The following is a 24,936-nucleotide window of genomic DNA, read 5'->3' as shown; positions in this document are numbered from 1 at the left end:
GCAGTAGGCCACAACCATTTGCATTGACAAAGCTGCCACTCGAGTAGAAAATCTACTTGAGCGGCAGAAACAATCTGCGCACTTTGGCACAACATGTGATTTTACAGCACTGGACAAGCTCCAGGTGCTAAAAATATTCACAACATGCTGAATTCCACCCGCTCATGAAACTCCGTGGACTCTTTGAAGTTTTTATGTAATTCCGCGGAATGAAATTCTTTGAGTTCCATCCACCCCTAGTCTTTTGTCCTCTTCTGGTTTAATTGTTATAATTTGTAGCAGGAAGAACAGAGGCATCTTATCGCTTTGGATTTAACATCATAGTGTGTCTTGTTAAGAGGGTCTTGCTCACTGCACAAGGAACCTTTTCTGGTATCTTGGTTACTCATTCTCCTGGATAGAGGGAGATCGCAGAAGGGTTGTACCTCCTTACTATGCCTCTGTCCTCTTTATATTGCAGGTGTTATCCAGAATTTCTTTAGCTCCTGAGTAGGTGTGGAAAATTAAATGTCTTGTGATTCAATAGATTGTTTTTGGATTCTGTGTTTTTGCATATTCCAGGTTTATTTGTCTTAATCCTACAGGTGAAAAAAAGCAGTAGTAAAGGGAAAAATGTAAAGGGATTAAACATCACGTGTAGTAAGTGATGTAAAAACAGTATACCTCAGTCTCTACACTTGAGGGCTAATGCCTTCGCTAAAGTCTTCCATTGAGGTCCGTACTTGGCTCTTAGGCATCAGATGTTAGAAAAGAAAGACATAACACATTGACATACTGGAGCATACAGCGAAGGAACCATATAAGGTACTGAATTTGACAAAGCCTTGTTTGTAAAGACCACCCTAGTGAAATATCATATGGTATTCACACAAGCTACATGAAAAAACAAACTTAACAAGCAAAAAATCACCTTTGTGACTCTAGTCCATTCACAGCCCTTGTAAATGTGCTAATTGTGACACCACTTTTATTTGAGTGGACTCTCCATTGGCACAATGCCACCAATGAAAAGAGAGCATGGACGTTTATTTAATGTGGCCATGAATTTATCAGAAGGAGACTTATGTGAACAAAAAGTCCACATAAGCCCCCACACTGGGGAGACTATGAATGTACTAAGTATCTGATGATTTGTTCTTTACCAAGGAAGAGCTAACGGGGCATGAGGATGACCTTACAGGAGAAAAGCAATATCAATGTATAGAATGTGGCAGGGAATTTATTAGAGAGGGAGCACATGGGACATCATAAACTTTATACTGGAGAAAAAACATATCAATTGACTGACTCTGGCAAAGCATTATTTGCAAAGAAAGACCTAATGCAACATCAGAGGGTCCACATAGTGGAGAAACCCTATGAATGTACAGAATGTAATAAAACAGTCCTAAAGAAGAAGACCCTAAAGCTGCATCCATTCTTGTAAGAAACCCTATGAATGTGCAGAATGTGACAGAGCATTTATTACAAATGGGGAGCTAAAGTGACACCAGAAAGTCCACACTGTGGAGAAACCATTCACCTGCACTGAATGTGAAAAGACTATAATTGCAAAGAGCAATCTAGTGCAACATCAAAGAATCCATCCTGGGGAGAAACCATATAAATAAATTTACTGAATGTGAATATAGATTTATTACAAAGCAAAAATAAACTGACAGTTTAAAAAACAACTTTACCAACAGATGTATTTTTAAATTGTGAGTCCAAAGACCACAAGTTCCACATCTCAGTCTGCTCCCAAAGGGAAACTGCACTTAAAGGTTATTTAAAGGCAGCCCTCGTGTTAACCTATGAAAGAGATGGGCCTTGCAACAGTGACAAATGAATTTGGCAGTATTTCACTGTTAGGACATGTAAAAACACACCAGTGGATGTCCTACCTTTTACAAACACTGCATCCTGCCAATGGGGCTACCTAGGGCCTACCTTAAGGGTGCCTTACATGTATAAAAAGGGAAGGTTTGGGCCTGGCAAGTGGGTACATGTAGGAAGCTGGCCTGGTGTGTGGTGGGTACCTAAGGTACTTACACCTTATACCAGGTCCAGGTATCCCCTATTAGTGTACAGTAGGCAGTGTTTAGAAGCCAGGGTCTCTAGAGGTAGATGTGGATGAGCAGCCAAGGCTTATCTAGGAGACATGCAAAGCTCATGCAATACCACTGTAGTCACACAACACTTACACACATGAAAGAATAGACTCAGTGTTACAAAAATATAGGTACTTTATTATGGTAACACAACACCAAAATACTATAGCGGCAATACTCCCTTAGGAGGTAAGTAATACACAAGTTATATACACTAGTTGTCAGAAATAGGCATAAGAATAGTTAGAAAACAGTCCAAATAGTGTAAAACACAATAGAGAACAGTGGACCCAGAGGGAGCACAAACCATACACTAAAAAAATGGAATACAAGAGTGTGATCACCACCCAGATAAGTGGAGTGTGTAGAGGGTCACGGGGGGTACCAGGAAAGCACAAAGGTAAGTACCACAACACCCCCCAGCAACCAGGAAAGCAGGAGTAAATTGCTAGAATTTACCCAGAACACTGACTTAGAAGAAAAGAAGAGAATTGCAAAACCCGGAGAAGACTGCAAGAAACCAACTGTGGATTCCTGGAGAGGAAGACCTGTGGAGAGAGGGTACAAAGTCCAGAAGACACAGCAGAGTCCAGTAGGGGCAGGAGCCCCTACCCACCAAACTGAGGATTGCAGGAGTTGGTCGACGGTGAGGAAGAAGAGTCAGCACTGCAGTTCTGGAGTCGGAGTCGAGTTCCTGGAGGAGGATGCATGTGATGTCCAATGCCAGAAGGAAGATTGCAGTTGTGTTTGCGTGTCCGGATTCCACCAACAAGCCTCGGCACAGGCAAAACTCGCAGTTGGCGGAAAGTGGTGCTGCCGTGGACCAGCAAAGCCCAGGAGGACTCAACCCAGGTGGGGGAATCAGGGAGGCCCTCAGCGTTGCAGAAAGCCCATGGAAGCACAGGCAGCACTCACAGGAGTCCCACAGGATGGGGACACAGAAGTTGCAAAAGGAGCCCACGCAGCATTACAAAAATGGATCCCACACCGCAGGAGAGTCACTCAGGGAGATGTGCATCGCAGGAAGGAGTGCGGGGGATGGAGATACACAAAGACCGAAGACCCCTTGGAAGAAATGCCAACAAGCCTCAGCAGCTGCAAAGGACGCAGTGCACGGGGGTGCTGTCCTGCGTGGGCAGGTAAGGCCTTACCTCCACCCACATTGGACAGCTGGTAGAGAGGACCATCTGGATCACTTCCGACCACCACCTGTGTTGCAGGATCCGCACAGCTCAGCAGGAGAGGGGACCCACGCAGCTCGTTGTCGATGCTGTTCGTGCCTGCAGATGCAGGAGAGTAACTCCTTCACTCCAAGGGAGATTCCTTCTTCTTTCCTGTGCAGACTGAAGACGGGCTGTCCTCAGAGGATGCACGACTGGGGCAATGTTGCAGAAGCTGGAAGGAGTCGGAGAAACAATGTTGCAGGTGAAGTCTTCATCTTTGTTGCAGATTGTCGGGTCCTGGAGAGTCCAGATGCAGTTTCTGTGGTCAGAAGTCGAAGTAAGGGATGCAGAGAATCCTGCTGGAATCTTGCAAGCTGAATCTGAGGAACCACCCAAAGGAAAGACCCTAAATAGCCCTGAAAGGGGGATGGGTGACCTATCTGGGTGAGCACCTATCAGGAGGGGGGTCTGACGTCACCTGCCTGGCCTGGCCACTCAGATGCTTCCAGAGTACCCTGCCAACCTTGGATTCAAGATGGCAGAACCCAGAGACCCTAAGGAGGAGCTCTGGCTATCACCCCTGGGGTGGTGATGGACATGGGAGTGGGCAATCCCCTTTCCATTGTCCAGTTTCATGCCAGAGCAGGGACTGGAGGTTCCTGAACCGGTGTAGACTGATTTATGCATGAGGGCACCAAATGTGCCCTTTAAAGCATGCACCCGTTTTCACTATAGGTCACTGCGCCACGTAACCCCTTTGGTAGGCCCTCTCAGCCCAGAGGGCAGGGTGCAGGTACCTGTGTGTGAGCGTGCCCCTGAGCTAGCTTGGTGCCCCCACAAACTCCAGACCCACTTTACTGGACTTTGTGAGTGCAGGGACGCAATTTTAAGTGTGTATTGGACATAGGTCACTACCTATGTCCATCTACCTAATGGTAACTCCGAACCTAGGCATGTTTGGTATCAAACATGTTGGAATAATACCCCAATACCCCAATACTTTTCCAAGTATTGGTTGTATGATTCCATGCACTCTGGGGGCTCCTTTGAGGACCCTCAGCATTGCTCCTACAGCCGTCTGAGGTTTTCCAGGCAGCCCCAGCTGCTGCCACGCCACAGACAGGTTTCTGCCCTCCTGTTGCTCAAGCAGCTCGAGCCCAGGAAGGCAGAAAAAAAATTTTTCTCTGGGAGAGGGGTGTTACACCCTCTCTCTTTGGAAATAGGTGTTACATGCTTGGGAGGGGTTGCCTCCCAGAGCCTCTGGAAATGCTTTGAAGGGCACAGATGGTGCCTTCCTTGCATAATCCAGCCTACACCGGTTCAGGGACCCCCTCTACCGACGAAACTGCATCTGGACCCTCCAGGAACTTTACAAACTGCAACAAAGAAGCAAAGACGACTTCTGCAAAATTGTATCTTCAGCTCCTGCCAGCAACTGCAACTGTTTCAGGTTGTGCATCCTCTGAGGACTGCCTGTCTTCAGCCTGCACCAGAAGAATGACGTAATCTCCCTTGAAGTGAAGGAGTCACTTCCCTGCTTCAGCAGGCACCCCTTTGCAGTGAAGACTAGTGGTGTGGGTCCCCTCTCCTGAAGAAGTGCGTGGATCCAGCAACACGGGTGGTAGACTGAAGTGGTCCTGACGGTCCTGAGGTCCAGCTGTTCCATTTTGGTGGTGGTAAGGGCTTCCCTCCCCGCGCAAGACAGTACCCCCATGCACCACGTGTTCTACCATTGCCAAGGCTTGTTGCCATCCTTCCACAAAGTTCCTCGTGCACCATGCAGCTCCGGCCCCCAGCACTCCATCCTGCAATGCACAGCTTCCTGAGTGGTTCTCCGGCAGCATGGGATCCCTTTGTGCAGTGCTGCATGGGCCTCCTGTTGCACCTTCTTTGTCCCTGTGGTGTGGGATACCTGTGCATGCTACCAGTCTTCTGAGGGTTCTCTGAGATGCTGAGAGCCCCCTCTGCCTCCCCCTCCTGGGTATAGGCCACCAGGACCCTTCTGGTCCCAGGTAGTGCCATTTTCCGCTAACCGCGAGCTTTGCGTGTGCCAAGACTTGTTGGCGGAATCCAGCGACGCAAGCCAGACTGCAATCATCCATCTGGCGTGGAACATCATCTGCACCAACCAGGGACCTGCATCCTTCTTCTTGGGTGCAGTACTGACTGTTCTTCTTCACCAGTGGTTCTTCTTTTGCACCTTCATCCGGATTAGCAGGGGCTCCTGTTCTCCCTGGACTCTTCAGTGCTTCTTGGACTTGGTCCCCTTCTTCCACAGGTCTTCAGGTCCAGGAACCCATCTTGGTGTCTTGCAGTCTCTTCTGGTTGTTGCAGAATCTTCTATCACATGTTCTTGTGTGTTCTAGGAAACTTACTGTGATTTACTCCTGCTTTCCTGGGCTCTGGGGTGGGTTCTATTAATTACCTTTGGTGTTTTCTTACACTCCCAGCACCCCTCTACACATTACACTTGACAAGGTGAGAAACCAACTTTCACATTCCACTATTTTAGTATATGGTTTGTGTTCCCCCTAGACTAATTTCTAACTATTATGATTTTTCACTATTTGCACTGTTTTCTAACTGTTTTTACAGCTAATTCTGCATTCTAGTGTATATACTGTGTATATTACTTACCTCCTAAGGGAGTATAGTCTCTAAGGTATTTTTGGCATTTGTGTCACCAAAATAAATTACCTTTATTTTTGTAACACTGAGTATTTTCTTTCACGTGTGTGAGTATTGTGTGACTAGAGTGGTATTGCATGAGTTTTGCATGTCTCCTAGATAAGCCTTGGCTGCTCGCCCACACTGCCCCTAGAGAGCCTGGCTTCTAGGCACTGACTACATTTCACTAATAAGGTATAACTGGACCTGTTATAAAGTGTAAGTACCTTTGGTACCCACTACAAACCAGGCCTGCCTCCTACAAGGAGGGGCTATGGTGTGCATAGAGGAGCTATGCTGCATTTACAGGAGCTATACTATGCAGGGAGGCTCTATGCTGTGCATAGAGGAGCTATGCTGCACTTGTAGGACTTATACTATGAAGGCAGGAGCTATGCAGCGCAATAGAGGAGCTATGCTGCACTTGCAGGAGCTATACTATGCAAGGAGGAGCAATGCTGTTCATTGAGAAAATATGCTGCATTTACAGAAGCTATACTGTGCAAAGAGGAGCTATGCTGTGCATAGAGGAGCTATGGTGCTTTTACATGAGCTATACTATGCAGGGAGGTGCTATGCTGTCTATTGAGAAACTATGCTGCACTTGCAGGAGCTATTCTATGCTGTGCTTTCGAGGTGCAGTGCTATGTATAGTGGAGCTATGCTGTGTATGGAGAAGCTCTTTCTCTATAGACCATAAGTTACACAATATTTGAGGTAGGGAGATGGGAAGTCACCAGGCAGGTGCCATGAAGTGGAGAGACAGCTCTCAGTATTTTTCTCTATTGCTTACTTGTAATCTTATTTACTCTTTGCCCTACTCATCCTCACCAAAGTAATTACTTATGATCTGAAGCCTACATCAGACAAGAAATATTGAGGAATAAATGTTGGAAATAGAATCCTCATCCATCCCCAACAAGGTGCTATGAAAGGCCCTGACATTCCAGCATTCCCTGAAATACTTTTGGGGGAAGAATGTCCCCTGCATAGTAAATGGACGCATTCCCCTGCCCCGAAGGCCAGACTGCAAGTACCTGGTATTTTTTATTTTGGCCCTAGAAGCACACTAATCTATTATGTGTGCAGAAGCTCAGGCCTGTCCTTTGATGAGAGAACCTTCTCGATTCTGCCCTGTGAGCTGGTGGGGCACCACACGTGCCCTCAGTACACGGATAGTTGCCTTCTGTCCGTGCCGCGGGTTTAACACATAGAGCAGTGGAGCAGCGACCATGTTTTCGAGGAAGCCATAGTGTGTAAAGACCCTTTTTATCTTGACCACAGGGGTGGAGGTCTACGGGCCCACCCATGGAAAGTTCCTCTTCTGTGTGTAGTCCTTCACACTAACATATAGGTTGTGTGTTAAGCATGTTTGTGTGTGTACCCGTGTAGCACATACTTGGTCCCAGATTTAGGAGGGCCTGGCACCATTCCAATGCCACATTAGCTTTATATTTTTTTACGCTAATGTGGCGTTGGAAGGCCAAAAATGCTGCACCATATCTACAAAGTAGCACAAAGCTTGCATTGCACCACTTTGTAACCCCTTGTGCCACAGACAACACTGCAGGTGTCTGACGTAGATATGTACGCATATCAGAACCCTGTGGAAAGCACTGCAGGTGTCTGATGTAGATATTACGTATATCAGAACCCTGTGGAAAGCACTGCAGGTGTCTGACGTAGATATGTACGTATATCAGAACCCTATGGAAAGCACTGCAGGTGTCGGACGTAGATATGTAAGTATCTCAGAACCCTATGGAAAGCACTGCAGGTGTCTGACATAGACATGTACATATATCAGAACCCTATGGAAAGCACTGCAGATGCCTGATGTACATATGCCAGTATATCATAACCCAATGGAAAGCACTGCAGGTTTCTGACGTAGATAATTCAGTATATCACAACCCAATGGAAAGCACTGCAGATGCCTGACGTACATATGTCAATATATCAGAACCCTATGGAAAGCACTGCAAGTGTCTCACGTAGATATGTCAGTATATCAGGACACTATGGAAAGCACTGCAGGTGTCTGACGTAGATATGTAAGTATATCAGAACCCCATGGAAAGCACTGCAGGTGTCTGACAAGGATATCTAAGTATATCAGAACTCCGTGGAAACCACTGCGGGTGAATGACGTAGATATGCAAGTATCTCAGAACCCTGTGGAAACAGTGCTGGTGTCTGACATAGATATGTACGTATATCAGAACCCTATGGAAAGCACTGCAGGTGTCTGATGTAGATATGCCAGTATATCAGAACCCTCTCGAAAGCACTGCAGGTGTCTGATGTAGATATGTCAGTATATCAGAACCCTATGGAAAGCACTGCTGGTGTCTGACATATGTAGGAAAGTCCTCCTTTTTGCCCTGGTCACCCCCAAACTTTTTGGACAGGTACTGGTGGTTACTGACTCTTGGCTGTGCCCTGGATACTGCTTACCAGTCCCAGGGCCAGTGCTCTGTGTAAAGTGGATATGCAAATTAGGCTAATTATAATTGGAAAAGTTAACATACCTATATGTCCCTAGTATATGGTAGGGCATGGAGGTTTAGGGACCCCAGCATAGGTAGTGCCCCCATAGGTGCACTGCTGAGGTGCCCAGTGTCATTTTAAAGGCAGGCCTGCCTTGCTGGCTGCTTTTAGATTATAGTTACATGCTAATTCGACTTTGGAATTAAAAGTAGTTCCAAAGTCTTAAACTACCTTATTTTTACATATACGTCACCCCTAAGGTGTTCCCTATGTGCCCCTAGGGCTGGGTGCCATTTAACTATAAACATGGACCTTATAAACATAGTTTTATAAGCCCTGGTGAGGTAAAACAGCCAAATTTGTTTTTCCCTCATTGTAGTGAATGGCCTCCATAGGCTAGAAAGGGGAGACTTTATTTTAATTTTAAAAGTTTCCTTAAGTAACTAGATACCAGAGTTTTGGTATCAAATTAATTGTTATAATAAATCCCACAACTTCCAGTTGTGGGATTTAATATGACTTGTTCAGGTAAAGAGTTTTAAACTTTCCTGAAAAGTTGCTAACTTCAGCCCTGCAGTGGTTTTGCTGTTGTGCTCTGATTGGCCAGCCTCTGGCAGCCTGGCCAGGCTGCCTTGATGAGGTGTGAAGTGGCCTGGCTCCACACAAAGAGATGTGCCTGTGGGAGGAGATCTCCGCTCAGCAGATGGTGAAACAGAAAGGGGGAGGGCTGCCAAACTGGTCTTCAAAGGCAGAGAAGGACATTTGGAGCAACCCAGCAACACCCTCACATCCTGCAAACCCAGACAATTAGGTACCCCCTTGATTAGATTAGGAGAGGGCAGGAGAGGGGTGTGTTTGGGATTTTTAGCCACACCAGTGGGTGGACTCAGCCAGATGTAACCTCCAAAAATCACTTTCAGCCATGATGGATTTTTGAGAAATGTTGCTCCCTGGGATTGATTTTTGCCACGCTTCCCAGGAAGTGGTCATCACAGGGGGAAGGACCCTGCATCTGATTGGAGAACCAGGACCCCTCCCTGTTTTTCACCCAGGAGCAGGGATAAAACTGGCAGACCTGCACCCACACCTCAGATCCCCATCAGATTCCAAAAAGGAAGAACTACAGGAGAAGAAGGACTACCCTGCTGGACCACTGGCCTGCACCTGGATCCTGCACTCTGAAGGACTGCACCAGCTGCACACTTGGGCTTCACCACAAGAAGGACTTTGCCTGGCTTCGACTGGTTTAAGGAGGGACTCCCTGTTTGCTACAGGTGAAAACTTGCTAACCAGAGTCCCTTGCACCAACTCCTGAAGAAACCAACCAGCTGACCACTGTCCAGTGGCCAAAAAGGAGTTTGCGGCAGGTGCATTCTGGGAGTTGTAGTCCACACCCCAAAGCAGCATCTCAGAGTTTCTGGAACCTTGGGGTGAGCTGCGGACCCCAGAAGAACCTTAAAAGAACATCTGGAAGAAGATACAGAAGTCTGGAGAACTTTTGGAAAAAAGCTCCATAGAGAGACCAACCCGCCGCGGCAACTCTAGCCGGCTTGCCTCAACCGTGACCCGGCCTGACTTGCAGGTTCGTCCTGGTGAAGAAAATCTCCATAAAAGAGACTAAGGGGGTCATTACAACCCTGGCGGACGGGGTTAAAGCTGCGGTAATACCGCAAACAGGCCGGCGGAGAAAAAAAGGGAATTATGACCGTGGCGGAAACCGCCAACATAGACAGCCACTTTAACACTCCGACCGCCATGGCGGTACAGACAAGCAGCGCGGCGGTCACCGCCAACAGACAGGCAGAACACAATGTACCGCCCACAGTATCACAACCCACCAATCCGCCACCTTTTCCGGGGCGGATTCACCGTGGATAAAAACACGGCGGAAACAGCTTTTGCAATGGGAAAACACTCACCTTAACACACTCCACGAGGAAGGAGGACACCATGGAGCCGGAATTACAAATCCTACCTGCCCTTGTCTTCCTGCTCATTTATGAACACCATCAACGGAGGCGGCGAAGACAACAGTGAGTACTGCACCTACGACATAGGGGAGGGGGGAGGCAAAAGTCAGGAACACACACACGCAACACCTCCACCCCCACCCTCGCACATTATAACACACACAGCTATGCATGTCAAAACATCACAGTAACAACCCACAACCCCCCCGGAAGAATGCAAAGACCAATGGAAATCAGTCGAAAAATTGTAATGTATCAAAATACAGTTACCAAAAATATACAGATATATATATATATATATATATATACACATTCAAAAGTATATGCAGTACGAGAAGCAGTGCAGGTATGCACATATCAATGTCCGTGCACCACTGGTCCAAAAATGCATGGGCGAGGCCCACAATAGATACCTGTCCACAAACGGAGAGAACACTGCTGGGGCATCAGATAGAAATACAACAGCCACCTCAGGGGGAAGGGAAGGAGGGGCACCTCAGCCGGATTACAGCACCACGCCAGATCCACGACGGGGCTCCATGCCCATTGATGTATCCTGGGGAGTGCAAAGCCACAGTCTCTCAAGTCTTTACAGTGGGAGGGTTGCCCACTAAAACAATCCTGGGGAGTGCAAAGCCACAGTCTTTCAAGTCTCTACAGTGGGTGGGTTGCCCACTGAACAATCCTGGGGAGTGCAAAGCCATAGTTTTTCAAGTCTCTACAGTGGGTGGGTTGCCCTCTGAACAATCCTGGGGAGGGCAAAGCCACAGTCTTTCAAGTCTCTACAGTGGGTGGGTTGCCCACTGAACTATCCTGGGGAGTGCAAAGCCACAGTCTCTCAAGTCTCTACAGTGGGTGGGTTGCCCACTGAACAATCCTGGGGAGTGCAAAGCCACAGTCTTTCAAGTCTCTACAGTGGGTGGGTTGCCCACTGAACAATCCTGGGGAGTGCAATGCCACAGTCTCTCAAGTCTCTACAGTGGGTGGCTTGCCCACTGTTCAATCCTGGGGAGTGCAAAGCCACAGTCTCTCAAGTGGATAACAGTCTCCACTGGTTCTGGAGGGGGAATGGTGCCCACACTGCATTTAGCTCCCCGTGACGGTTCCTGTACCGTCACAGTCCCAGCTGTACATGGGATAACGATGCTTGATGTGGCGGTGTTTCCTTCTTCAGCGGTGCTTTGCCATGGCGGTCTCTGATCTGTTCAGCGGTTCTCTGCCCTGTTTAGCGGTGCTGTGCCCTGTTCAGCGGTCTTCACCATGGCGGTGATTCCCTTGTTCAGCGGTGCTTTGCCATGGCGGTCTCTGATCTGTTCAGCGGTTCTCTGCCCTGTTCAGCGGTTCTCTGCCCTGTTCATCGGTGCTGTGCCCTGTTCAGCGGTCTTCACCATGGCGGTGATTCCCTTGTTCAGCTGTTCTTTGCCATGGCGGTCTCTGGCCTGGGCACTGGTGTGTGGCATGATGGTCCCTCATTTTCCAGCGGGGCTGTGGCAGCCGGGGCCCTCCTGGGCACTGACTCCGGCGGTGGTCTCCTGACCAGTGACAATACTCGTGCCCTACTGGGCAATGACTCTGGCGGTGGTCTCCTGACCAGTGACGACGGTGCTGGCGGTGGCGTCCCGGCTGCCGGGGAGGATGGCGCCCTTCTCCGCCGTGCTGCTCTCACCAGACTGTGCAGACTTCCTCTGGCCCTTCACCACCTTTGGAGGAGTCACAGCTGACTCTGCAATCCCCCTGGGACCCTTGTGAGCAGTTTTGCTGCCCGGAGTCTTCACTCTGTCCCGTCGGCCACTTTCCAACTTTAGATGCTTTACAAGGGGTGGACTGGCAGTGCTTTGGCTCCGTGTCACACTGCCTGCCCTGGTGGCTGGTGCACTCCACACACCTTGAACACGCACCACTGGTACTGGAGTCTTTTTGGCTGAGGTGCTACTACGGGACTTATGAATTGGAGGGGTGGGGATGGGGCAAAGAGGTCAACGTTGCTGAGGGAGAGTTTCTGACGAACACTGGGATGGGTAGCTGGAGGGTGTCTGGGAGTGGAGGAAGAGGAGGTGGTTGTAGAAGGTGTCACTTTAGGTGTTTTGTGTGCAGGTACTGAAGGTCGTGAGGTGGACGGATGTTGGGTGTGTGGGTGCCCGCCTTTGTGTACTTTGGGAGGGGCGTCACAGACACACTGGGAGAGGACACAGGGGAGGTGTAAATGGGAGTGGGGGTGGTGAGTGCAGGTGAGCGGGGTGTGGTGCTGGGTGTTCTGGTGCGAGTCCTAGTGCCTGTAGATGAAGTGCATGCAGGTGAGAGTGTAGACGACACTGGGAGGGAGGAGGGAGGAGGGAGACGACAAGGAGGAGGACACAGTGGAGGCAGTGGATGTTGCTGTGTCTGTATGTGTCTGATGCTTGTGTGAGTGCCTGTGGGATGTGTGGTGCCTATGTTTGCCTGAGCTACTTTTGTGTGTTGAGGTGTGTGCATGCTTGTCTGTTGGTGTGCTTGGGATAGGCTGGGGTACAGGGGCTTGGGTCTGGGTGGAGGAAGTTGGAGGGGGGAGGCTAGACACAGCGGCAATGGCTGCCATCAGTGCTGAGGCCAAAGATTGCAGGGTTCGATGAAGGGCAGCCTGACCAGAATGAATGCCCTCCAGGAATGCATTACTGTGTTGCAACTGCCTTTCTACACCCTGGATGGCATTCACAATGGTAGACCGCCCAACAGTGAGTGACCTGAGTAGGTCAATGGCCTCCTCACTGAGGGCAGCAGGGGTGACTGGGGCAGGGGCTGAGGTGCCTGGGGCGAAGGTGATGCCCACCCTCCTGGGTGAGCGGGCACGGGGCAAACGCTTAGGGGCTGCTGGGAGGGCAGTGCTGGTAGGGGAGGTGGCGGCTGTACCTGTAGAAGTGTGGGGCACAGATGGTGCCGCCACCACAAGGGAACTCCCATCGGTGGACGAGTCCGTGTCGCTGTTTGGTGATCCGGTGCCCGACGTGAAGCTCCCCTCGCCCTCCATCCCACTGGTGCATTCTGAGTCCGTGGGGTGGCCCTCCATGGCCATGTGGGATGCAGCTCCCTCGTGCTCCGGTGCCACTGTACCTCCGCCTGATGATGCTGATGCACAAAAGAACAGGCAGAGCACAAAAAGGGGGGGGGGGAATGACAGAAGAAAGACAGGTTGAGTGCATGGCATACCGCTACCGCTGGCGGACAATACAGACACAGCAGCCCCCTGCACTACGCCGTGCACCTGGCCTCTACAGATGCAATTCCTGGGATATGGCCTACATCGCTATGGTGGACATCTTCACACATGGATGCCACAGGGGCATGTATACCTGTACATGGCACTCTGCTGCGGTGGGGTGGAGTGCCACATGGCCTGCATTAAGGAGGGGACTAGCCTATGGAAGTCGCCCTGGCCTAGGGAATCCCACAGCCCTCCTCCCATACCTAGACCCCTCAACTGCGCACAAGGTCCCCAGAATGATTGTGTACTCACCCGCTTGTGTCAGCTGTGATGCCCTCAAGCGCCCATCCAACTCAGGGTAGGCCACCGCCAGGATCCGGAACATCGGGGGGTCATGGGGCGACGGGCACCCCTCCCACGTTGGGAGGCCATCCCCAGCTGAGCCTCCGCCGTCTTCTTGGTCCAGCGGCGAATGTCCTCCCATCTTTTACGGCAGTGGGTGCCCCGTCTTTGGTGGACCCCCAGGATCTGGACGTCCTTGGCGATGGCACGCCAAATGTCCTTCTTCTGGTGGGCGATGACATGCACAGGGGAAGAAAAGAAGTCATTAGCAAGAGCACTGTCGAAGTGAGTGGCCCCCATCCCTGCCCTTGCCATGTGGCACATGCATTCACAGTCCTTCATTTTCACTGCACTCTGCCCCCTTCCCTCTTACAACCAGCCTTCTCCACCCAGGCATTGCCCATACAACGTACTCCCTGTGTACTTACCTGTTGGTCTGGAGGACCGTAGAGTAGCGTGTACTGGGGGAGGACCCCGTCCACGAGCTTCTCCAACTCCTGAGCAGTGAAGGCAGGGGCCCTCTCCCCAGACGCAGCAGCCATTGTCTCTTCCAGACCGAGGTCACAGCAGCACTTGCAGTGTAGGTCCTCTCCTGTCGAAGATCAGGTATCAAGTGATTAAACAGATAGAAAATGGCGGTGACGTCCGCGGCAGTGCGGCTCATCACCGCCGGCGCACTTCATCATTGGCTCCTGGGACCCATAGGGTCCAATGTTAACCAATGCAGTATTGCGCCGCGGTCTTCGACCGCCTACCGCAACGGTGTACAATGCCAGCGCAGTTACCTCACATCCCACTGTCCCAGTTTAGAGGTCAGCAGCCGCCATTTCAGGGGCCCACATGGCTTAATTTGCAACTGCGTCACACATACCTGGGCCTACACTCGACACACATACAGGAAGATTTTTGTCTTTGGTGTCGTGTTCTGTGTATCTGTGGGTACATACCTGTGATTTTGTTGACTCTGTGGTCGCTGTTGTCCTTCCTAGGCACCGTCAGCTTGGACATTTGAGAAGATGGCGGAATCCTCCGGTGTACCGACCGCTGGTGGACCTGTTGACAATGGAGGAGCGACATTTACTCATCACCTACAGGTTTGACCGTGCTACTATCCAGGAACTATGTACCCAGTTGGAGCCAGACCTGATGTCAGCAATCCGCCATCCCACAGGATTCCCCCCTCAAGTGCAGGTGCTGTCAGTGCTCCATTTCCCTGCAAGTGGATCGTTTCAGACAAGAGTGGCCATGGCATCGGAGATGTCTCAGCCTTTGTTTTCCAACGTGTTGTCCAGAGTGTTGTCTGCCCTGCTGAAACACCTAAGGAGCTACATTGTTTTCCCTCAGGTGGAGGATTTGCCAATAGTGAAAGGTGACTTCTATGCCCTTGGACGTATCCCCAACATCATAGGTGCTATTGATGGCACCCATGTAGCTCTGGTCCCCCCCCACAGGAGTGAACAGGTGTATAGGAACTGGAAGAGTTATCATTCTATGAATGTACAGATGGTATGTTTGGCAGACCAGTACATCTCGCAAGTAAATGCTATGTTCCCTGGATCAGTGCATGACGCCTACATCCTGCGCAATAGCAGCATCCCTTATATGATGGGTCAACTCCAGAGGCACCGGGTGTGGCTATTGGGGGACTCTGGTTACCCCAACCTGTCCTGGCTATTGACCCCAGTGAGGAATCCCAGGACCAGGGCAGAGGAACGCTACAATGAGGCCCATGGGCGGACTAGGAGGGTGATCGAACACACCTTCGGCCTCCTGAAGGCCAGGTTCAGGTGCCTCTATATGACAGGTGGTTCCCTATTCTACTCACCAAGGAAGGTGTGCCAGATCATCATCGCCTGTTCAATGCTTCACAATCTAGCTTTGCGACGCCAGGTGCCTTTTCTGCAGGAGGATGGTCCAGATGGCGGTGTTGTGGCAGCTGTGGAGCCTGTGGACAGTGATGAGGAGGACGCTGAGGAAGAAGACATAGACAACAGGGAGTCAGTCATACGGCAATATTTCCAGTGACACACAGGTGAGAACAGTTTTCTTTTTACCATTACATTCACTTTCACACTTCTACCTCTATCCTGTCTGTCAGTTCATAACAGTATTTGGTCACTGAGTTGTACCTTTGCATTACGGTTTCACAGGTGTGGTTAGCAACGTGTGTCATCTGCTTGCATCCTTCAAGGACTTGTGATGTGTGACATAGGTATATTGGCTATAAAATATGAAAGCATGTTGACACTGTCATTGATTATACATATTTACAAAATCACAGACTGACTCCAGATTGTTTTGTGGTTCAAGGGTGTTTATTTCAGTGCTCAAAAATGGAGGGGGGTAGTGATATGGTGATGGGGGACGGTGGAGGAATGTCCATGGCAGAGTCCAGTCCATTAGTCACACAGGTGCACTGCCCATATGGGCATAGGAAGTGGAGCTGGGGTAGTTCCAATCTGGACAGGGTAACAAAGTGAGACAGTGGGAGGACAATCAGGGTGGTCTCATTTCCTGGCGGGGGTCTTGCCATCTTGCTCTGTCCTGTTCCTGGATCTCAGGGACCGCTTGCGGGGTGGTTGTCCGTCTGCAGGGGGTGGGGTGCTGGTGTGGTGGTCCTGTGGCAGGGCATCCTGTCCACTAGCGCCGGCGGAGGTGGTGGGCAGTTCATCGTCCATGCTAGTGTCAGGGGCCCCTTGGGGTGCCCCGGTGTCCCTCATGGTCTTTTGTATGTCCTTCAGCACCCCTACGATGGTGCCCAGGGCAGAGCTGATGGTTCTGAGCTCCTCCCTGAACCCCAAATACAGTTCGTCCTGCAGGCGCTGGGTCTCCTGAAACTTGGCCAGTACCGTGGCCATCGTCTCCTGGGAGTGGTGGTATGCTCCCATGATGGAGGAGAGGGCCTCATGGAGAGTGGGTTCCCTAGGCCTGTCCGCCCCCTGTCGCACAGCAGCCCTCCCAGTTCCCCTGTGTTCCTGTGCCTCCGTCCTCTGGACCGTGTGCCCACTACCACTGCCCCCAGGTCCCTGTTGTTGTTGGGGTGGTGGGTTATCCTGAGTTCCCTGTAGTGGTGGACACACCGCTGATTGACGTGTCCTGGGTAGGGAGGTATGGGCCCGCTGGGTGGGTGCTGTGCTGGTGTTACCAGAGGGTGGAAGGTCAGTGTTGGGCTGTGCCTGTGCAAGGGGAACCAACTGTCCCGAGGCCCACGATGGTCCGGGCTGGTCATCAGGATCCAGTAGGGCAGAGCTGCTGTCGTCACTGTGGGCCTCTTCTGTGGGTGGAGTGGAGTTGTCTGGACCCTCCGGTGTGGTGACGTTCCGTAGTGGTCCTGCAGGGATATAAGAGCATGATTAGTGCATGTGTGTGAGTAATGGTGTGCAATGGGTGGGTGTTTGTGTACCCCAGTGCAAGCATTCCTGTGTGTGGGTTTGTGTGATGATGGTTAGGGGGTTGTTATGGGTATGTGCAGTGAGCATGCTTTGGTGAGGGGTGACCATGCTTTGTTTTTGCATGCGGGGCTTGGTGTTGGGATGGGTGGTTTGTGTTATGAGTACATTAGTGAGGAGTAGGAGCGATAGGGGAGGGGGTGAGGGTGGGGGTGTGTGATGGCATGCAGGTAGGGTGGGGGATATAATAGTTGAGATTTAACTTACCAGTGTCCATTCCTCCACCGACTCCTCCGAGGCCCTCTGGATGCATGATGGTCAAGACTTGCTCCTCCTATGTTGTTAGTTGTGGGGGAGGAGGTGGGGGTCCGCCGCCAGTCCGCTGTACCGCGATGTTGTGCCTGGATACCACTGAACGCACCTTCCCCCGTAGGTCGTTCCACCTCTTCCTGATGTCCTCCCGATTTCTTGGATGCTGTCCCACAGCGTTGACCCTTCCGACGATTCTTTGCCATAGCTCCATCTTCCTGGCAATGGATGTGTGCTGCACCTGTGAGCTAAATAGCTGTGGCTCTACCCGTAGGATTTCCTCCACCATGACCCTCAGCTCCTCCTCGGAAAACCTGGGGTGTCTTTGGGGTGACATGAGGTGGTGTGGGTGATGTGTGGGGTGGTGTAAGTGTTGATGTGTGTGTTGATGGGTAGTGGTGTGTGGTGTATTGTGCGTGTGATGTTGTATGGATGATGGTGTTGTGTGCCTCTGTGTGGTGGGGTTCTCAGTTGCTGTGCTCTCTGTCTATCTGGCCTTCGTCTCTGATTTTTTGTCGTAGGGGTTTGTGGGTGATGTGGGTGTGTGTTTTATATTGTGTTGGGTGTGTGGGAGTGGTGTGTGTATGTGTATCAGGTGTGTGTAATTCGAATTGTCCAATGTGGCGGTGTTTGGAGATGTGTGTTTATTTTGAGCGCGGCGGTGTGTACCGCCAATGGAATACCGCGATTGAAAGACCGCCGCGTGGATTCGTGTGTCGCGATAGCATGGGCGTGTTTCTGTTGCCGTGACGGTGGAGGTTTTGTTTTCGCCAGTTTATCACTGACCTTTGGTGTGGCGGTCTTGTGTGGGTGTCTGAATTTCAGCGGATTCCGAGATGTGGGTCATAATAGCTGTGGCGGAATTCTGCGGCGGTGTTTTAGCGGTCTTCTGCGCGGTGGTAAGCGCCTTTTACCGCCAATGTTGTAATGAGGGCCTAAGTCTGAACGTAGGAAGTTGACCGGGACCTCCCAGCCAGCGTATCTGAGGAGGGCCCCAAGGACGTCGGATCAAGATCCAGGTTTGCCCCGGTCGAAGGATTTTCACCTTGACAAAATGACTAAGTCTGAAGGTAAAAATCTCCACCGAGGGCTCCCGCAACGCGTATCCGAGGAAGAGTTCCAGGAGGTCGGATTGGACCAGCAGGTTTGTCCCGTTGAACAAAATCTTCAGAAAAACGACTAAGTCCAAAGGTAAACTTTTGACCGAGGCCTCCCGCGGGCTGTAGCCGAGCCGGGCTCCATCGTGGTCGGCCTTAAACTTTGACTTTGCCCCAGTCGAGGTGCGACCAGATGACCAGATTGGCGCTTTTTGTTTCTATGCGCTAGAAAGCAATAATTCTTTAAAAATTCATATCTCTGGTTCCATTTTATCCGATTTTATTTGTTTTGGTGTCATTTTAAAGCTAATAATATTTTCTATTTTTATAAATTGACTTTGGATTTTTAAACTGTTTCCTGTGTTTTATTTAATTATTGTTTTGTGATATTTGAATGCTTTACACTCTGTCTCCTAAGTTAAGCCTTGTCACTCGTTGCCAAGCTACCAAGGGTTGAGCTGGGTTTAATTTACTGAGACCTAACTGGACCTAAGTGGAGGTTAGTGGCCTATTGCTAAGTGTAGGTACGTACCTGCCCTTACCAATAACCCATTTTCCAACAACATAGATATGTACGTATATCAGAACCCTATGGAAAGCACTGCAGGTGTCGGACGTAGATATGTCAGTATATCAGAGCCCTATGGAAAGCACTGCAGGTGTCTGACGTAGACATGTACATATATCAGAACCCTATGGAAAGCACTGCAAGTGTCTGACATACATATGTCGGTACATCAGAACCCTAAAGAAAGCAGTGCAAGTGTCTGACGTAGATATGGAAGTATATCAGAACACTATGGAAAGCACTGCAGGTGTCTGACGTAGATATGTAAGTATATCAGAACCCTATGGAAAGTACTGCAGGTGTCCGACATAGATATGTAAGTATATCAGACTCCTATGGACAGCACTGTAGGTGTCGGACAAGGATATGTAAGTTTATCAGAACCCTGTGGAAAGCACTGCAGGAGTCTGACGTGGATGTGTCAGTATATCAGATCCCTACAGAAAGCACTGTAGGTGTCTGATGTAGATCTTTGAGTATATCGGAATGGTATGGAAAGCACTGCAGGTGTCTGACGTAGATATGTAAGTATATCAGAACCCTATGGAATGCACTGCAAGTGTCTGACATACATATGTCGGTACATCAGAACCCTAAAGAAAGCAGTGCAAGTGTCTGACGTAGATATGTAAGTATATCAGAACCCTATGGAATGCACTGCAAGTGTCTGACATACATATGTCGGTACATCAGAACCCTAAAGAAAGCAGTGCAAGTGTCTGACGTAGATATGTAAGTATATCAGAGCCCTATGGAAAGCACTGCAGGTGTCTGACGTAGACATGTACATATATCAGAACCCTATGGAAAGCACTGCAAGTGTCTGACATACATATGTCGGTACATCAGAACCCTAAAGAAAGCAGTGCAAGTGTCTGACGTAGATATGTAAGTATATCAGAACCCTATGGAATGCACTGCAGGTGCTTGACGTGGATATATCAGTATATCAGACTCCTATTTAAAGCACTACAGGTGTCTGATGTAGATATGTCAGTTACTGTAAACACAGAACCTCCTGCTTGTTCAGACTCTGCATTAATTGTGGGTGATCCACCCCTTCAGACTCCAGACACAGTTTATATTTGCGCAGGTCTTTAATGTGAAAGCTCCGTATTTGCAGATTGTAACTGATGTAACTTGATTCCTTCGGTCCCCCTTGGAGTGCTGGGCAGTCACTCATGTAACTGAGGTCACTATGTATTCCAACTCAGCAGGAGGTCCATGGAATAAACTGACTATAATCTCATGCAGATTTATTGTCTGGCACTGAATGAATGCACAGTCCTGCGGGGCTCAGTCCTGTTTGTACAGCGCCTTTTTAATCACAGCTCCAGGGCTTGAAAGACTCGTTTTTTATTCCTGTCTCACAGCCAGGAGTATTGCACCGCTGCAGCTCTGAGATGGTAAAATAACTGGCGACGAAAACCCGTCTTTATTGTCTATTTTCAGCTTTTCTTGTTTCTGTTCCCACCGAACCGCAGCCGAACACATCTGTGTTTTCTCTTTCAGAAATGAACGGCGCTCACTCCTGTCAGTCAGTCTTTGTGGAAGAGTCTGGGGTCAGCATGTTAAAAGATCTGCCTTAATGTAGAAAATGTGTCTATAATGACGCCGGAACGCTTATTCCTGGATTGTTTTTAATAAAAACAAGCATTTATTTTTGTAGGCTCCGCCCCTAGCCATCCCTCCTCATCCTTTCACCATCCCTCGGGTGGGCGTGATTGTGGGGTGCTGACCACCCCCACTGGATGAAGCACTTCCGAGGTCACTGGTAATGGTTGGGGCGACCACACAAGCCCTGGATGGACACAGACAGTGAATTATTATCACTCAGAAGTGCCGTGTGAAGTGAGCGCGCCGTGTGATCTGCTGCAGGTGAGTGAGTTGTCGCCGTGTGATGTGCTTCAGGTGAGTTGTCGCCTGTGACCTGCTGCAGGTGAGTGAGTTGTCGCCGTGTGATGTGCTTCAGGTGAGTTGTCGCCGTGTGTTCTGCTGCAGGTGAGGTGTCGGGGTGTGAGGGTTGGAGCCGGGAAGATACTAAGTGATGGGGTTTGTTCCCTTCTTCTGTTTGGATGTAGTTGTGTTGTAAGAGCTTCAGCTGCAGCCCTTGGTGCAGGGGACTCAGGCTCGAGTCTCGGCGTCTGGTCCACATCCTGTGATCCTGGGCAAATCATCCCCCCACTCCCGGAGGGTCTCAGGCCTGTGGCCAGTGAAACTGGGCTATATTGGTGTAAATTCCCACTGCCTCACTCACTTCCCCTCCGTCTCACTCTCTTCCGCTCTGCCCTCACTCTCTTTCCCACCTAAAAGGGTTCACTCGTGATCAGTCCCTCAGCCTTTGACCCCAGGAGGGCTGTCTCAGCCTCTCATCCATGTGAAGTGAATATTGGTAGCTGCCATGATGAGCTATTGGGTTTGATGTCATCTTGCAATGAATTTGATGGAATGTGATGTTTGTTTAACCCACGTTTAACAATTATCTGTATTAGCTTGTCTGCGGTCGTGGTTTCACCCACGTGACAGGGGTATTGTGGGTCGTGGTGCTGGTGGTGGGTCCATGCATGAGCTCTCGTCCGGTGAGTAAATCTGGGTGGGATCCAGGCATTGAGGTAGAAGGATGGGTATAGGGAGTTCAGTTGTCGGTGTTTATTTATCTTTTGATGGCTGTGATGTATTTCTGCTGATTTCATAATTCTTTAAAAAACTGTTTTTCTCATTGTTTAAAAAGCTGCGTCTGTAACAAGACATACAACACTGTATTTCATTGTTTACTTTGCATGTTTTTATTGCATGTGCAGCACCAAACACACAAGAATGGGAGAAACAAAAGGAGGTGGAGCTGAGGGTGAGTTGTGGGGGATCAGGCAAGTGTCAGGGTGGACTGTAGTGGAAAAGGTAAAATCATTCTTCAAACCTCTCCCAGTACTGAGGTCTGTGAGTTGTACACAAAGAGCCTGAGAACCTGTCAATGAACAGGTGAGTGGAGCCCTTGCCATAAACTGTCACCTGCAGGTTCCACAGTCCAGTCCCACTGAGAGGTCAGGAAGTCCAGTGCCTGCTGGGTGGTCTGTAGATAACAAGCAGGTCACTTACAGGCCAGTAATATAGCTTGGTTGGTTAATGCACCTGCTGAACATGTGTATGGCGGATTCTAGTTGAAAGCACAATATAGTCAACAACATGTTTCTGCCTCCCAAGCGGTGTTGTGGCATTCATCAGGACCTATATATTGATACTGCTTCTGCTCAAAGGTGTGTTCAGAACAATGTAGGAGGCTGGACTGGCTTGTAGTGAGTACCAAGGGGTACTTGCACCTTGCACCAGGCATCCCTTATTAGTGTATAGGGTGTCTAGCAGCTTAGGCTGATAGATAATGGTAGCTTAGCAGAGTAGCTTAGGCTGAACTAGGAGACGAGTGAAGCTCCTACAGTACCACTAGTGTCACTTGCACAATATCATAAGAAAACACAATACACAGATATACTAAAAATAAAGGTACTTTATTTTTATGACAATATGCCAAAAGTATCTCAGTGAGTACCCTCAGTATGAGGATAGCAAATATACACAAGATATATGTACACAATACCAAAATATGCAGTAATAGCAATAGAAAACAGTGCAAACAATGTATGGTCACAATAGAATGCAATGGGGGCCACATAGGGATAGGGGCAACACAAACCATATACTCTAGAAGTGGAATGCGAACCACAAATGGACCCCAAACCTATGTGACCTTGTAGAGGGTCGCTGGGACTGTAAGAAAACAGTGAGGGTTAGAAAAATACCCCACCCCAAGACCCTGAAAAGTGGGTGCAAAGTGCACCTAAGTTCCCCAAAGAGCACAGAAGTCGTGATAGGGGAATTCTGCAGGAAAGACCAACACCAGCAATGCAACAATGATGGATTTCCAGACGAGAGTACCTGTGGAACAAGGGGACCAAGTCCAAAAGTCACAATCAAGTCGGGAGTGGGCAGATGCCCAGGAAATGCCAGCTGTGGCTGCAAAGAAGCTGCCACCGGATGGTAGAAGCTGTGGACAAGGGCTAGAAACTTCCCCTTTGGAGGATGGATGTCCCATGTCGTGAAGAGTCGTGCAGAGGTGTTTCCGTGGAGAAAGACCGCAAACAAGCCTTGCTAGCTGCAAGGGTCGCGGTTAGGGTTTTTGGATGCTGCTGCGGCCCAGGAGGGACCAGGATGTTGCCAATTGTGTGAGGAGACAGAGGGATCGTCCAGCAAGACAAAGAGCCCACTCAGAAGCAAGCAGCACCCGCAGAAGTGCCGGAACAGGCACTACTAAGTGGAGTGAACCGGAGCTCATCCGAAGTTGCACAAGAGGGTCCCACGAAGCCGGAGGACAACTCAGGAGGTCGTGCAATGCAGGTTAGAGTGCCGGGGACCCAGGCTTGGCTGTGCACAAAGGAAATCCTGGAAGAGTGCACAGGAGCCGGAGTAGCTGCAAAACACGCGGTTCCCAGCAATGCAGTCTAGCGTGGGGAGGCAGGGACTTACCTCCACCAAACTTGGACTGAAGAGTCACTGGACTGTGGGAGTCACTTGGACAGAGTTGCTGAGTTCAAGGGACCTCGCTCGTCGTGCTGAGAGGAGACCCAGAGGACCGGTGATGCAGTTCTTTGGTGCCTGCGGTTGCAGGGGGAAGATTCCGTCGACCCACAGATGATTTCTTCGGAGCTTCTAGTGCAGAGAGGAGGCAAATTACCCCCACAGCATGCACCACCAGGAAAACAGTTGAGAAGGCGGCAGGATCAGCGTTTCAAGGTCGCAGTAGTCGTCTTTGCTACTTTGCTGCAGTTTTGCAGGCTTCCAGCACGGTCATCAGTCGATTTCCTTGGCAGAAGGTGAAGAGAGAGATGCAGAGAAACTCTGAAGAGCTCTTGCATTCGTTATCTAAGGAATTCCCCAAAGCAGAGACCCTAAATAGCCAGAAAAGGAGGTTTGGCTACTTAAGAGAGAGGATAGGCTAGCAACACCTGAAGGAGCCTATCAGAAGGAGTCTCTGACGTCACCTGCTGGCACTGGCCACTCAGAGCAGTCCAGTGTGCCAACAGCACCTCTGTTTCCAAGATGGCAGAGGTCTGGAGCACACTGGAGGAACTCTGGGCACCTCCCAGGGGAGGTGCAGGTCAGGGGAGTGGTCACTCCACTTTCCTTTGTCCAGTTTCGCGCCAGAGCAGGGCTGAGGGATCCCTGAACCGGTGCAGACTGGCTTATGCAGAGATGGGCACCATCTATGCCCATCAAAGTATTTCCAGAGGCTGGGGGAGGCTACTCCTCCCCAGCCCTAACACCTTTTTCCAAAGGGAGAGGGTGTAACACCCTCTCTCTGAGGAAGCCCTTTGTTCTGCCTTCCTGGGCCAAGCCTGGCTGGACCCCAGGAGGGCAGAAACCTGTCTGAGGGGTTGGCGGCAGCAGCTGCAGTGAAACCCCGGGAAAGGTAGTTTGGCAGTACCAGGGTCTGAGCTAGAGACTTGGGGGATCATGGAATGGTCTCCCCAATGCCAGAATGGCATTGGGGTGACCATTCCATGATCTTAGACATGTTACATGGCCATGTTCGGAGTTACCATTGTGACGCTATACATATGTCGTAACATATGTATAGTGCACGCGTGTAATGGTGTCCCCGCACTCACAAAGTCCGGGGAA

At 50.0% G+C, this 24,936-nt stretch overlaps 1 protein-coding gene across 1 annotated transcript in view; it reads left to right on the top strand.

Moving 5' to 3' along the window:
* Positions 1-20,961: 20,961 nt before the first annotated feature.
* LOC138295270 (zinc finger protein 850-like) overlaps positions 20,962-24,936 on the top strand; it is a 43,256-nt gene continuing 39,281 nt past the window's right edge. The window contains exon 1 of the mRNA XM_069233460.1: positions 20,962-21,141. The gene's annotated coding sequence lies outside the window, so the exon portion shown is untranslated. The remainder of the gene's footprint in view (positions 21,142-24,936) is intronic.

The sequence above is a fragment of the Pleurodeles waltl genome, chromosome 5 (assembly GCF_031143425.1).
Source record: "Pleurodeles waltl isolate 20211129_DDA chromosome 5, aPleWal1.hap1.20221129, whole genome shotgun sequence".
In the NCBI taxonomy this organism is placed as follows: Eukaryota; Metazoa; Chordata; class Amphibia; order Caudata; family Salamandridae; genus Pleurodeles; species Pleurodeles waltl.
Note: the sequence above shows the minus strand (reverse complement) of the source record. Positions and strands in the feature narration are given on the sequence as shown.